The sequence below is a fragment of the Siniperca chuatsi genome, linkage group LG1 (genome assembly GCF_020085105.1).
Source record: "Siniperca chuatsi isolate FFG_IHB_CAS linkage group LG1, ASM2008510v1, whole genome shotgun sequence".
NCBI classification, from domain to species: Eukaryota; Metazoa; Chordata; class Actinopteri; order Centrarchiformes; family Sinipercidae; genus Siniperca; species Siniperca chuatsi.
The window spans coordinates 6,827,481-6,842,548 of NC_058042.1; positions in this window are offsets into that span (position 1 = coordinate 6,827,481).

The following is a 15,068-nucleotide window of genomic DNA, read 5'->3' on the forward strand; positions in this document are numbered from 1 at the left end:
ACTGCCAGACTCCTGTTTTCATTGTCAAGCCTCAAGTGACTTTTCCTGTCCTGCTTTTGGCAGTTTTGGTCTACTTTGACTTTTCCCAAAGACCTTACTCTGAGATGCTGGGAGTCCCTGCTTCACTACAATAAGGTAAACAGGCTCCGTGGTGCTCTTTGCCAACATGTATATTGTGAGTGTGTGTGTGTTTTCAGTTGGTGTTTGGTAGTTATGATGCTACTTGCTACTTGTTTTAATGCTGTCCCACAATGCTAATGCTGGCGGCTAATTTCTGCTGTTGTGTTTGCTACCTACTGTATGTGCACTGACATTAGGAATGAATGCGTTTTATTTGTCTGTGGTTTGGCATATGCTTTCATGCTGTTTGTTCATGTTGTGGTAAAATGTGAACAGTACTTTGGCCTTAGGGATATAAACATGATTGTTGAGCTCATTCACATAATTATTTCTCTGTAATATTATCCTATTGTCACACATGACATAGTAATTCACATTTTCTCCACACAGTTCATATTCAGCTGCACAGTAGAGACGTGTTTCAACTCAACGCAATGCGTTTATGTGACAGCTTTCTTTACTGTTCTTCATATCATAATTACATCTATACTGCTGAGCTCCTGTTTTGACACTGCTGCTTCCAGCTGCACACTTTGTCAACCTGGAGCTTATATTCATGTACTAATGGTCATCTGCTGGTTATCAACACTACATACCATTTCGTATGAAGAAGCTGTCTGCTCTAAGCCACGAGTTGTTGTGATTTTGATATGCTTAAATGAATAATTATCTGCTGCAGAGCTTATGTGTCTTAGCCTGCTGCTGCATATCAGGTGGATTTCAGGCCTTCGATTCATCCATCTCCCCTCACTCGATGGTATATTCCCAGCAGTGTTTGGACGTGGTTTGTTTATTGAACTTGGTTTTTGCTTTTGGGTTGTGACAACATCAGACTGGATGCCAAATATCAACTCTACTTATTTTGTATTCACACACCAAACCCGTTCTGTGAGTTAAGTTATGGCCATTCATGGTTTTCTCCAGAAAAGTGGTAAGTGGAGGCTGTAAATGTTGAACAGCATTAAAACTTCTATAAATGATTTTCATTCACACTTGCAATCAGTATTCAGTCAAAAAAGGGTTCAGACGATGATCAATAACTTTACTGGCCTCACAGATGGGATCCAATTCAGGGATATTTTGAATGCTGCAGTGGTTGTTTTTCTTCTAAATTTGGGTTTAAAAAACTGAATTTCTGGTTGGCCATGGTTAGCCATGTCGGATTCTTATGACACATTCTGTCTTGAAACGAGGATTTCGGAGGAGAATACATGAATGAATGAATGAGTGAACATTCGAAGTCCAACTGAACCAGAAGTTGGTTGTTTTAGTTGGTTTGAGTGGGCTGAATGTCTGGCTGAGTGTTTGCCATGTACAGTGACCAGCAGCCATGTCTGTAAATTTATATCATGCTTTGTTGATCTGCCTGCTGTCTGTGTCTGAGAGGTTTCAATGAAACAAGTTGGTCAAATGGCAATTAATCACTGCAGTAAGCCTTATCAAAACTGCATGCAAACGGCCATTAAACAAAAAGTAAATAGAGGCATTGCATAATAAAGTCTCCCACTGTCAGTGAATTGTACATGCTATATTTATTGATTTTATCGATTGAGCTCACTTTGCTATGGGTGTAAATTTCATACATATTTAATTTAACCCACTAGAATAAAATAAAAAATTAAATAAAATTAAATCTGTTGTAACATCACACACTACCAACAGCCCAGAAATTAACATTGTTATACATAATAGAAACGTCTGTTTTTGCATAATTTTGTAGGAGACAGTGTGTTTACTTGAGGCTAGAACAATTTTTGATGTCCATGTCTTGCCTGATCTCATTATCTAAAATTCAGTTAGAAGAATACTTTAGCGGCACGCACATCCAATAGCCTAAACATATTTTCAAAAGAGTGAAGAGACTCATAATTTTGAAGTAGCCCTTAAAATTGTCTGTGCTGGGATGAAAAGAAATGTATATCTTGACAATGGTTATAGCTGATATGTGAACTTATTTGGTCAAACCACAAAGAGAAATGTCAGCAGTTTAGGATGAATAAACTAAATGAAATCATGCTTTTAGGAAAAGAGCACTATCTCTTGCATCTCATTAAAAATTACCATGACAATTCACTCTCAACGGACACTAATCTGACTACCTTCAGCTGTGTTTTCCCTTCCACTGATAAATCCAATGCGACAACCTCATATGATTGTACCTACATCTGAGAATTTCTCTGCTCACTTGAGGATTGCGCTCCTGCTTCTCTGAGTTGACTTCAGTTTTTCGAGTGTCATGAAATGAGATGTGAAGATGATATACCGTATGAGATGAAAACCCTGACAGGGACAGGGACAGGGACAGGGCCAGGACCGAAGTAACCGAAGACATTCCCCCCTGCCTGACAGCCAGGCAGTAGCATAATGTGGCTTGAAATACAGTACAGCCTATTTTATTTTCAGGAGGCTCAGCTCATGCTGCCAAGTCCCCATATTTTCACCTGAAAATCATGAAACCACAGTAACCTCAGTAACACTGTGTTGCTTCCTTAGTGTTGAGTGTTGTTTCAGAGAGATTATAATCCATCCATAGAGGAGACATATAGTGTGAATTAATTTTATCAGCAAGAATTTGGGTTAAATATTTTTATGAAAAGGACTGTGTAGAAGTCTCATTTTCTTAAAACAAGAAAAGCAATTCTGCCAATTGTGTGATGTAATTTCACTTCTTCACAGCTCAGTTCTGCTTGTTTCAGTAATTTTATAGAAATTAGGGGTAGCAGCTTGAAACAAGACATGTAAAGCAGATTGAAAATGAGTCTTAATTCAATAAAAGAATGTTAAAACAAGATGTGTTGAGAGGTGAAAGTCTATCAATTCACTGATAGACTTTTCAGTTGTTTTGGGAGTAACTGGAGAAGACTGGAGAAGAGATTTCTGAGAGTAAGACAGAGGACACTGAAGTTGAGCTGAAACAATTAGTTGGTTATTAGTTGATCAGTCAATCCATAGAAAAATAACCTAAAACTATTTCTATAATTGAATAATCGTTTAAGTAATTTTTAAAGCAAAAATGCCAATTATTCCCTTGTTCGAACGTCTCAATTGTGAGGATTTGCTGATTTTGTTTGTCTTATGTGATAGAAAACTGAATATTTTAAGGTTTTTTAATCAGACAAAACAGGATGTGAAGATGTCACCTTGGGCTGAAGTACATTTGTAATGGGCATTACATTGAAATAATTTTGAAAGGACCCTCACAAGACAGAAGGGGCTATTTTGATACAGATACTGTATATCCACCAAGACTGAGTGTAATACTGTATGTATTGTATAAATGAGCAGCTGTTCTGTAAGCAGTTCTACTGTGCATAACATACTATTTTAAACTTAATTCTGTCTTAAAGATCACAGGATAATAATTCACAAAGTTAAAACAAAAATTCATTAAATGAATATAGATGATACGTAACAAAAATACAGACATTTATTCTGCATTGTATGACTGACAACAGAGTGATGTATGAGAGTTTACTATATGCCCACAGTGAATCATGTTTTTTGTGCTGAAAGTGGAGCTCATAGAAATTATGCCATGTTAATGGTAAAATATTGATATGTTACCATCAATCTACACCATCGCCTCTCTTCCCTTCTCCTGTGTATATAACTCATCTGCATGTTGTGCAGTCAAGTGTAACATCTTACACTGCAGCTCTGCTCCCGCTGACAGATTATGATCTACTGTTACACTGTGATGAAAAGAGCAATGCTTAGATTTCAAGTTGATGATATGCTGGAGGGCTTCCACAGTGGCTGTTCAGCATTTTCCCTGCAGTGATTCCTCTTTTATCTCAGCAGAAACAGGACAAATTCATTAGGGATGTTGCCTATACAGAGGTTTTTACATGACTCCTCTTCACAGCACAGCTAATGAGTGTGAACAAAAGAAGTGATACGTACATAGCCTGCCTGATAGTGGTACTAGAGGAATGGTCATGGGGTCAGCAGACATATGTCTAGTAAATGTTGTGTGTTTGCAAAAATCTTGCAAACACTTTTTTGGAGTTGTCTCAGCTTGACGATGGTGTTAAAGGAAAGATCGCAGTGTCACCAATTTGAATAGACTTCTTCCTCTTTGTAATGTGAATGTGCAAAATAAATGTCAATCTCCATACAGTGGTAATGGGGTGGACAGCCAGCCATGTAGCAAAGACCACACATCAGTTTGTTGAAAACGGACAATTACGTTGCAGTTCTTTTTTTATTGTTTTTATTATCTTTTTTTGTTGCAATGATTTTTTTTTTCTTAAAAATGTTAGGTAATGAATATACAATCAGTTGCAAAGTTATTAGGTTCATTTAGCTTAAACTAATGTAGTCTAATATTGTACAACCCTGCAATACATTCTTCCTTGATGAAGGTTATAATGTAACCATTTAAGAAAGGTGTTGATTCAACTTTATGGTCACTTCTGAGCCTGAAGATTGTGGCTACTGAATTATATTGTGTTATACTGATATTTCTAATATTTTGTCCACCTCACCCCATGTATGTTAATGATGCTAGACTGACCCATTACAGCGGCATTTTTCATGTATTAAGTTAGACATTTCTCTGATTGTTGGCTTGAATACAGTATATTGTTCAGAATTTCATTTCCAGAGGAAAACAATAAGCTAAAATAAGCATCTCATTTACTTATCCTTGATAAAGATAAGTTTAATGTAAAACCACTGAGAGTTTGACCGTTTCCCCTTAAAGGGACAGTTCACCCCTAAATAAAAAATGCATATTTTACCTCTTATCTGTAGTGCTAATTATCCATCTAGATTGTTTTGGTGTGAGGTGCCAAGTTTTGGGGATATCGGCCGTAGAGATGTCTGCCTTTTTTTAATATAATGGTACTATATGGCACTCGGCTTGTGGTGCTCAAAGTGCCAAAAAACTACATTTGAAAAATTCAGCAGCAATGTCTCTTTCCAGAAATCATGACCCGGTTACTCAAGATAATGCACAGATCTGTTGTGAGCAGTTTCATGTAAGAGCTATTTTCTTTCTACTGATAGTTCCTACATGAAACTGCTCACAACAAGGTCTATGGATTATTTAAAGTAACTGTTGCCACATTGGGGACACCTGTCTAGGGCTGGGTAGGATTATTGTCTCCATGACTGCCAGAATTCAGGGATAGATTCAACACAGGAATTGTGGGACCCTGCTGACTTGACAGCATCACAGAGTTCCTGCAGATTTGTTTGCCTGATATTCAAGCTGCAAATATATTCCCATCTCATCTGAAAGTTGCTCTGTTGTGTTTCGAGACTCATCACTCCATTCCATCACAGCCACTATAAGCCTCGACATTTGCCACTAGACAGGATCCATGGATTTCTGAGGTTAACTTTCCATCTGAAATGGAGATTTGACATGTCGGCCAACTTTTCCACTCTTCAATCATCCTTTTTTTGCAATTACATGCCCACTGTAGCACTATTTTCTTGCCCTTGGCTGTCAGGAGTGGAACCCAGCATGGTCCTCAGCTGCTGTAGCCCCTCTGCTTCAAGGTTCAATGAGTTGTGCATTTAAAGATGGCCTTCTGCACACAATTGTTGTAATAAACTGTTATTTGTGTTTTTGTGGCTTTTATGTGTCCAGCTTGAAATATGCAGCATTTATTAACTGACACACTGTAACAGGGTGTCCTTGGGGTCTTAAAAATTATTAAAAGTTGATAAATACATTTTGCTATGATTTAAGGCCCTTTAAAAATGATTAAAGTCTTAAATGCCATTTTCTGAGGTATTTAAAATTTTGTGGCTGGTTTTCAGTATGTATCAGGGATGTGATGTTTCCGGATTAATACAGAATTCAGGAATTTCCGACCTGTAAATGTGACCCACGTGAATCATGCAGATGCAGATCCGTTATAGTATATATTTTATGGCCGCTAGCTTTGCTGTCCTCTCCTCTGGGTGTTTGACCGAGGGCGGGCTCAGCTCCTACACACACACAGAGCGGACAGCAGAGCAGAGAGGCCGCGGTGGAGACAGTGAACCAGGTGAAGTGGAGGTAACGTTGCATTTTTCCTTGAGTTGTCGTCAACTCAAGTAAAACGTAGAAAAGCGATTGTGAACTTTACTGTTGCTGCTCTAGAAATAATATTTAGTTATATTTGAAATATAAATCAATTCTAATTCTGTTCTGGATTAAATCTTTTTAAAAATGATAATTTACAAAAAAAAATCTGTTATTTATTTTTTTGGGTGATATTTTGTGATTATTATGTTTTATGGCACACAGTGCGATCACTCACAGAAATGTGAAGGAAAGCTTCAGGACATCCCGCTTACTTCATCAGTGAGCTTATTTGTTTCACTTTTTTCCTGCTAATGTCTGAGTGTAATGTGACTACAACCTGTGTGTTTTTTTTTTTTACTGACAGCATGTTTTTGTGTATTGTCCCATTCTTTGTAAAAACAAGACACCTTATTGCAAGAAACCCTGAAGAGGCTGTACAGGGCCTGAAACCAGTAGCCCACATCTGGCATCAAAAATGACAACAAATTCAAGGTCACTTACATCATGTGCCTCACCTTCGCCAAACAGTAGTTGAGTAGTTATATATTAGACTCAGTGATTTACTGTTTGAAGGAGCTGCCTGTTGTTGGCATTAAAAGTTAATTATGCCTAATCAAGAGACCACGGTGTACTGTATATACTCATATTCATCTTTTGATTGATCTAAAGGAAAAAGGAGTATGTGTGTCTAGATCTCAAAGGAGTCAGACCTGCCTCTGCACATTTGGTGAAGAGTTTCAGAGCTCAGGATAATTGGAGACTTTGTCCTTTAAAGGTGAACAAGATATGTATGTGACACTTTGTATTAGGGACTGCAGCAGAACAGCACCCTGAGCAGAAACTCATTACAGGGCCACTGTTAGCACCACTAGCACACAGCAAGTAACTAGTTGGCTATCAGAGTATCAAAAAAAAGTAGGGCTGCAACTAACGATTATTTTCATTATCAATTAATGTTCTGATTATTTTCTCAATTAATTGTTTTGTCTTTAAATGTTAATGTCAAAAAATAGTGAAAAATACCCATCACAGTTTCCTAAAGCCTAAGGTGATGTCTTGAAATTGCTTCGTTTGTCTGACCAACAGTCCTAAACCCAGAGATACTCAGTTTACTATCACATAAGACAAGACAAAGAAAAGCAGCTCAAATGAACTGTTGAGAAGTTGAAAATAGTGAATTTTGGCATTTTGCTTGAAAAACTACTTAAATGATTGATCGATTTATAAAAATAGTTGCAGATTCATTATTTTCTGTGGATCAACTAATTGATTGACTGACTAATCTTTGCATCTCTAAATCTAAGCACCAACATACGGACAATATTATGTCATGTAAATTAAGACATTTATGCCCTGAGGAGATCAGAGATCTTTTTTTCCACAGAGTGAAACGATTAGTGCACTTGGAATCTCCTTTTGAAGACTATAGGTGCATTCAGTTAACACATTAATTTTAGTATCTGTGTGTCTTAATTGTGACCTTGAACAAAAGTTCACCTAATGCATTAAATATTATACCTTAAGAGGGTGTGAAAGCAGAGAACCTCATTAGATGTAGTTATTGTAAGTGCATTATCATACACTGAGAACATTAACAGTGCCCTGCCTGATGAAATATTTGATATCCTAATAAGATGGACCTTCAGTATCAGTAATAATGAGTAGTGAGGTACTCATTACATTGAGCAGAGGGAAGATAACCCTAGCTTAAGCTTTCTGCCATTAAGACACTCTTTTAATGATATCATGAAAATGGCACAGCTACTTTAATGTACATTCTTTACTACAGACTGGCCAAGATCTTTCATTGCATTGGTCATTCCAGTACAACTCAGCAACTGTATAATGCATGCTTTGTTCAGTAGTAGTAGTAGTTTTAAATGTATTCAGTAACCTAATGCATGTCACACCTTGCATGTGCTCTTAAGCTCAAAGATTTGTCATAAGATGCACAGCGATGCCACAGATCCTTATAACTGTTGCATCCTCTTGACCAGTACTCCCCTATTTGCTGTCCTTACTCAAAGATTCTTTCAGAAAGAAGATCAATAGCAGGCAGCTGTTTACAGTGAAAAAGCTCTAAAAACCCACTGTCCACTACCTGCTCAGCACCAAGCAGCAGACAGACACAATTAGTGAATAGCTGGTCAAGAAAGTGGAGCATCAGCTAAAGAACCAGATATTTCCCTCAGGAGTTGGCAAGGACCAAAAACAGCTAAAAGAGAGTGAATATTGGACTTACATTCATCAGGTGGACAGAAGCACGACATTTGAATTGTATAGGGCAAGGTTTATTTGCAACGCACCTTTCAACAACAAAGGAATTCAGAAAGCTGTGCGTAAGACATTAAAAGGTATTAAGACAAGGTATGAAAGAAACTCTAAGGCAGTATAGGACAAGGATAAAATGGGTTTAAAAAGAATAACATTTAGTTGAATTTTGAAAATTTCACGACCCAGACACCACATAATGTCATGTCAGTAGTCAGCCCAGCTTTGTCTTGATGGAACACACACACAAGTTTTGCATTTGGCATTTACATTTTTTGTAAATGTTATTGATTTACCATTACAGTTGAAATTAAACAACACAGTGCCCTTTACATTCTCAGATAATAAAAAAAACAAAATATAAGTAAATAAAAAAATAAAAACCACAATCTATGCTAAAATAACCTCATACAGTATAGCGCATGACTGTCTCCTCACCTTTTTGCCAAATGGCAAAATCCTACCTCTGTATCCCTTCGGTTTTAATTTTTTATTCATCCTCTCTGTCCGGCAACAACATTTCCTCTCTGTGTCTATACCCAGCACCTGAAGGAAACCAATCTCTGTGTCCGCTAGCTGAGTTGTTGGGATGCATACCACATAGGCACAATGTTCCCAGTTCGATTCTGGCTGGGGACTTTTGTCATGCGTCAAACCCCTCCCCCCTCCCCCAACATTTCCTGTTTGTATCTCTATCATCAGAAAATATGCCCCCCTCAGACTTTTTTCAGTTAAAAAAGGGACCAACCTATTTAGTCTCAATTAAGAGGGATTGGGATGCTCGTCTGGGTTACAGCCCCCTTTTTTGAGTGTTTTACAACATATGTCTTGTTTTCTTCGTTTGGCCATAAATCCTAATGGTTATGATAACATTTAAACAACTACTTAATTGCTGAGATACAAAGATTCTGTGGTTTGGGGTTAAACTGGGAATTTGATCAAAGCCTGAATGGTTTGGTTGTGTGACAAGTCGTGTTGGTTTTTCAGCTGCAGTTGTTTTGTTAAAGCTGTGTCAATCTCAGATTTTAACAATTATACTCAATGAGTACAATTTCATCAGTATTTGTTAGAATGATGGCCAAAAGTATGAAAGCTAGACCAGGACTACTGTATTTTCCTGTAAGTGCAGGGCTGCCCGTAAAGAGATCATATGTGATTGGGAAGATATTCTGAGGGCATATGAGCACCCCCTAATGCTTTGAGTTTATAGCTACTGGAAAAACTCTTCTGAAAGTGGAAAGCTGGCTATCTTTCATTAAAGCAATGGGGACATTATATCGTTGCCAAACAACAGTCAAGTTTGCAGAGCTCGTGTATGGTTGTGTGGAGAGAAAAATGTTTGGAGAGGAATATTCTTTCATCCTGTACCCTTGGTGCTAACTATACACACAGGGTCTATTTCCATGAAAATAGAAATTGAAATATGAATCTGAGTTGTTACTCAGAAAAACTCACTGGCTGTCAGTCATCATTAATTTCTATACTGCAGAGTCTTGTTGAAGTTATAATGGTTATATTGCTGAATAAATCCTTTGCACACATTGTCTGCAAGTAAGAAAGAAGCATGAGTGCAGATTTATCATCTTGACTCTGCACTCAGCGGTATTTCTTGCTGGCAGTTACAGCTTTCTAAAGCAGCCAGGCACTGTCTAGAAATCTGGAGGTTAGGGATAAACCATTAATTCAATGAATTTGCTTAATTAGCCTACTGCCTCATGCCAAACCCTTAATAAAATACCTAGGGACATATAGTCAGAGGTTGCAAATAACTTTCCAATGCAGCCTTGCCCTGTCTAAAAGCAGGGTTTGTTATTTTTTACAGCAGTGTAATGGGCTGTTGCTGAGATTTTCTCATTTAGAGAAAAGAATCAGTGTTAGGGAAATTTGACAGATGTTCTCACTCAAAAAAGCTGTTATGTCAAGGTGATTCCATATTCAATACCATCTGTTCTTGAATTCTGATACATCTGGAGAAAAACTGGGGTGGGTGGGGGTTAATTCTTGATGCTTCCTATCTTACTACAAACCTTGATCCAGGGCAAGTACCTGGCTATGCAAACTGACTATATAGTAAGCATCACATTTCCTGTGGATTTACTGCGTTGTATCACCTTGTGTGTGTTTCTATGTTGGTGGGGAGATGGTTGAAAAACAGAGCACTTAACCTCAACCTTGAAAACACTGACTGGCAGCCTGACAGAGTGTTTTTAATGGGAAAACAAGCTGATTTGTTTGTGATGAATTTAGTCTAACATGTGCTTACTTATGTGAAACATTATGAGAATGACAACTGTTATATGAAACTCCACTTAACAAGCTTCAGTGACGGTAAAGTTTGACCTGTTACGTGTTACTCAAGAGGCAACCACCATGGCTGAATGCAAATGAATGTGGCATCTAATGGCAGTTCCTCTAATGACCACTTGGTATGGGCTCCAAAAAAATACATATTACATTGATGAGAACAGAAAACCCCATAATGTAGAATTTCTATTTAGTCAGATTCATAATCTTGTTTAGTTATTTTTTCAGCAGATAGTTACTATTTTAAATCAAAACTATTTTTAAGGCAACGGTCTGTTTATAGCTGCTTGTGTTTAAACATTTAACATTTGAGAAGGTTGGCTTCTTTTGCTGAATGATTTGTAGAAAAACATGTTTATAGCTCTCAAAGTAAAATATTGAAAAACTTTTTAAATTTTGTTTGTTTTTTGCATCTGTACTGAAACTCCAGTATTGGGTCTGCACTAGTATCAAAAATGTTCAAACGATGCTCATCCCTAGCTAAATAGTTGCTTATCACTGGTACCTCGCAGCATTCACTTGGGCTTAAATTATCTTGTTTCTGTGTGGGTTTCCTTCTGTGGCTCCAAATAAATGTAGCTCAGGTAATATGCAGACTCAGGCCACAGAGATGTGCTCCAGCTCTCCTGTGACCTTGAATATTTACATTATGAAATATTTATTTACATTTATTACTGTACTTGTAATGCAGCTCAGTATTCGTGTTTAAAGAATGACTATCAGATCAAGTCAAGATATTTGTTTGTGATTAACTGTCAGTGCACCAAGACAGAAGTGATTTTATTTAATTTTTTTTAATTTCAGCCAGAAATCACAGCACCTGAGATTTCTGGTGAAGCAATTTTTGAGTCACTGGTATTAATCGACAACCCAATCATTCCCTTGTAGCTCTATTATAGTCGTAAGACAAAAATTGCACGGTACCTCAACAGTGTTATTTTATTTTTAATCCTCTAATTTTTTTTAACAGTATAGCACTGCATTCCTGTAGTTGTTTCAAATACTACCATTGTCTCCCACCCAGCATTCCTCTTGGGAATCCTTACTACCATCTTAAATGCTGTTCTGTTACTCTGAAAACTCAAGGGACTTTTTTTTTTCATTTTCTCTTCAATGGCCGAAGGTACTGTAGCATGGGAACAAAAACTGGGGGTGCATCTAACCCAGAACGCTATGTAATCGCTTTCTGTTGTGTCCTGTGTAAAAGAAACTCTAAGTCAAGTGGTATGTAAGGGTGAGCAAACAAGCCACACTCACGGGATTTGTACTTATTTATAAAATAGCTCATTTGAAATGCATTATTTCTCACTTTAATGTGTAAGTTTTATCATTTCTTATCATTCTCAATTATGAGGGCTGCTTGAGGGCAAGTTAGTTCCATTTTAAATCCTTTGCTCCCTCTTGCACCCTGCTCTGCTGCTCTGAAATTGGCCTCTCACAGTACAAATTGTGCTACATATTACCATGTGCCAAGGGAAAGTGAAGGATGGCATGTTGATATAGCATAGGTGGGTCTGATGGAGAGGTGAAATGTTAGAGATGAGCAAACCTGAAAACCCAATAACACCATTTTATTACTTTTGGCAGATCTATATTTGTATAACCCAATAATCTCGGTATCCATGTGTGAAGGCACTAGCTGACTGGCTCAGTTTAACAGGCTTCACAGCAGGCATACTGGGTGTGGGTCAGATGCCTGCAGGCTGCTAATGATTAATGAATTCTATCACTGTCATTCTAGGACTATGGTCACACAGAAAGAAGCTGTCTGTCTGGCAGCCGTAGCCTGCTCATCTCGATGCAGAATTATCTTAAAATATGCTCAAGGTTCCATGCAGGAAGAAATTACAAAGCAAAGAAAATATACTGGATGAAGAACAACACTCATCGCTATGACTGGGATAAAGAAACTGAAGCTGTGTGTATCACATTCTCTTGAAATCTTAGCACCAGTGCACTTTTTCCCCCTATTCATTTGCCAGGGATTGTCAGGGAATACTAATTTGGATTTTAAAGGCTATCTTCACAATTTGCTGTAATCATTCCTCCTGTTCATACTAGCCATTTAGGGATCCCATCCCAATGCACCTCCAATGTAAGAGATGGGGACAAAATCCACAGTCCTTGTCCTGTGCAAAAAATGCATTCCAAAGTTGATTTGAAGGTAATATGAGGCTTCAGCAGTCTGAGTTATCCAAATCAAGTGGGGATCTTCCAAATTTAGTGTTTTAGTAGCTGTTTCTGGGGAAACAGGGAATTTCATACTAAAAAGACTAACTTTGGTAGATACCCACTTGATCTGACTAACGCAGACTGCTGAAGCCTCATATTAATGTCAGATAAACATATTTAATTGTATTAATTGCTGCAAGCAAAACCTGTTTCATTGTTCATATGGGCACCTGACTGTTGATTTAAGGCAAAATTGTGACCCTATTGTGTAATCCCCACACAGGTCGATAACCATCTTCACTTCTTAATGTGCTTAAATATGCACTTATAGAAAATTGTTGCTACATAGGGCAAACCTTCGTATAGCTTCATAATGGCAGATTAAGAAGGCCTATGTCAAGTCTGTTACAAAGTTCAATGTAATTATTGGTGCCAGTAAGTGCAATTACAAGACCAAAACATTAAACTGTCAACTCTCAACAAACAGAAACCAGAATCTTGAACTGAGTACAAAATGTTTATGAAAGCCACTCCACTATCAGTCACCACTGTCTAACAAACTCAGCAGGTAATGGGTAATCCACAATATATCGCTGTGATCACTTTGATCCAAAGTACCTTAGGCCTACAACTGATTGTTCATTGAAGTATTTCTTGTCAAATATAAGATGTATCATGTTAAAAAGGCTAAACAGTTTTGGCATGGTGCCTTACTGATTTGCCATTGCTTTCACTATTTGATGGAGAAATAATAAATAGAACTGTAAACACGTTTGTTAAATAGATAACACACGATTAGTGCAGTCTCATTGAGCAACCACTGAGTGATTTTAAAACTGTGTTTGGAAATCTGAAAAACTGTAAAATATCAGTGCCCTACAGAAATGTCAGACACAGTTATAAGGCCACCATTGCACTGTAGTTGAATGTTAATTAGTTGATGATCTGCATGTGTTTTTGTTTTGTCCTTGGATAACATGAAATACTCACTGTGTATACTAACATAAAAAAGCCCACCAGTAATCTATTTTTCAAACCCTAATTTGTCAGATTGTTTTCCTCAAATTTTCCCTCTAACTTTTACAGTTTTCTGGTCGATATGTTATCTGATGTGCTTTCTGATGCCCATTTATTAATTCCTTTACTATACTATCCTAACTAGCATTTTATTAGTTGTATTTGGCTTCAAACACTTTGATTAAAACATAGCTTAATGTTGCTTAGACAGTTTGATTCTGAAAACAGTGTCCAGATGACTACGACTGCAACCTTTTCTATGATAGAACACTCCTGGACGAATGAGGGACTACACCGTCTTAATAAATGATTTTCCAACTAAAAAAGGAAATGCTTAAACCGTTGCTTAAAGATTAATAAATGGTGGACAACTTCCCTTCTAGTTAGTGGCTACAAATGCCACATTCTTTCTTTGTGCATCAAGAGGACAGTCAGTTAATGATGATAGTGTCTCTCAAAGCTAGAGTTTGGGACTTTTCCATATAAATGAACGTCCATTACATTCAAGCCCTTGCCAAACAAGTTCACACAATGCTGATTAAGCCTATCACCGCCAGGTAAATCTCTCTGTATTTCGCAGTATATGGAGTTTTTAAATGTGGTGTCTGTGGCGACATTTCCGTGCTGGCGCACCAGTAGTAATGCGTTTTACACTAACCAGCAATGGAGAAAAAAAAGGTCTATTGGAGAGAATGTTTATTATTGAGCATTGTTTATTATGAGTGTATAATTTGTGTTAATATGCTTTGGCAACATTGTATTGTCTGCAGTCATGCCAATAAAGCCACTTGAATTGAAATTGAATAGAGATGACGCAGCTCTCTCTCTACATGGCTCTGGAGCAACCGTAGCGACGGAGCAGGCTACAGGGACTAGGAGTAAAATCTATGAAGTGTCCAAGGAAAGTGTCTGATGCTCCAGGTAAAAAAAAAAAAAGAAACTCTGCGTTCAGAGGAAGGATTACAGTCAAAAAAGAAAGCGATTGACTGCGATGACAAACACAGATAACCACTGGCGTAGCTTTAGCTTTTCCTTGTTGGAGAGCGCTGAGAGACGGGACAGAGGGCAGACATAGATGTCACATTACTGCTCTTGGACAGGTTGGTAAAATATTTGGAGTAGGCTATGTAGCTATTACATTTACTCTGCCTAAATAATGGAT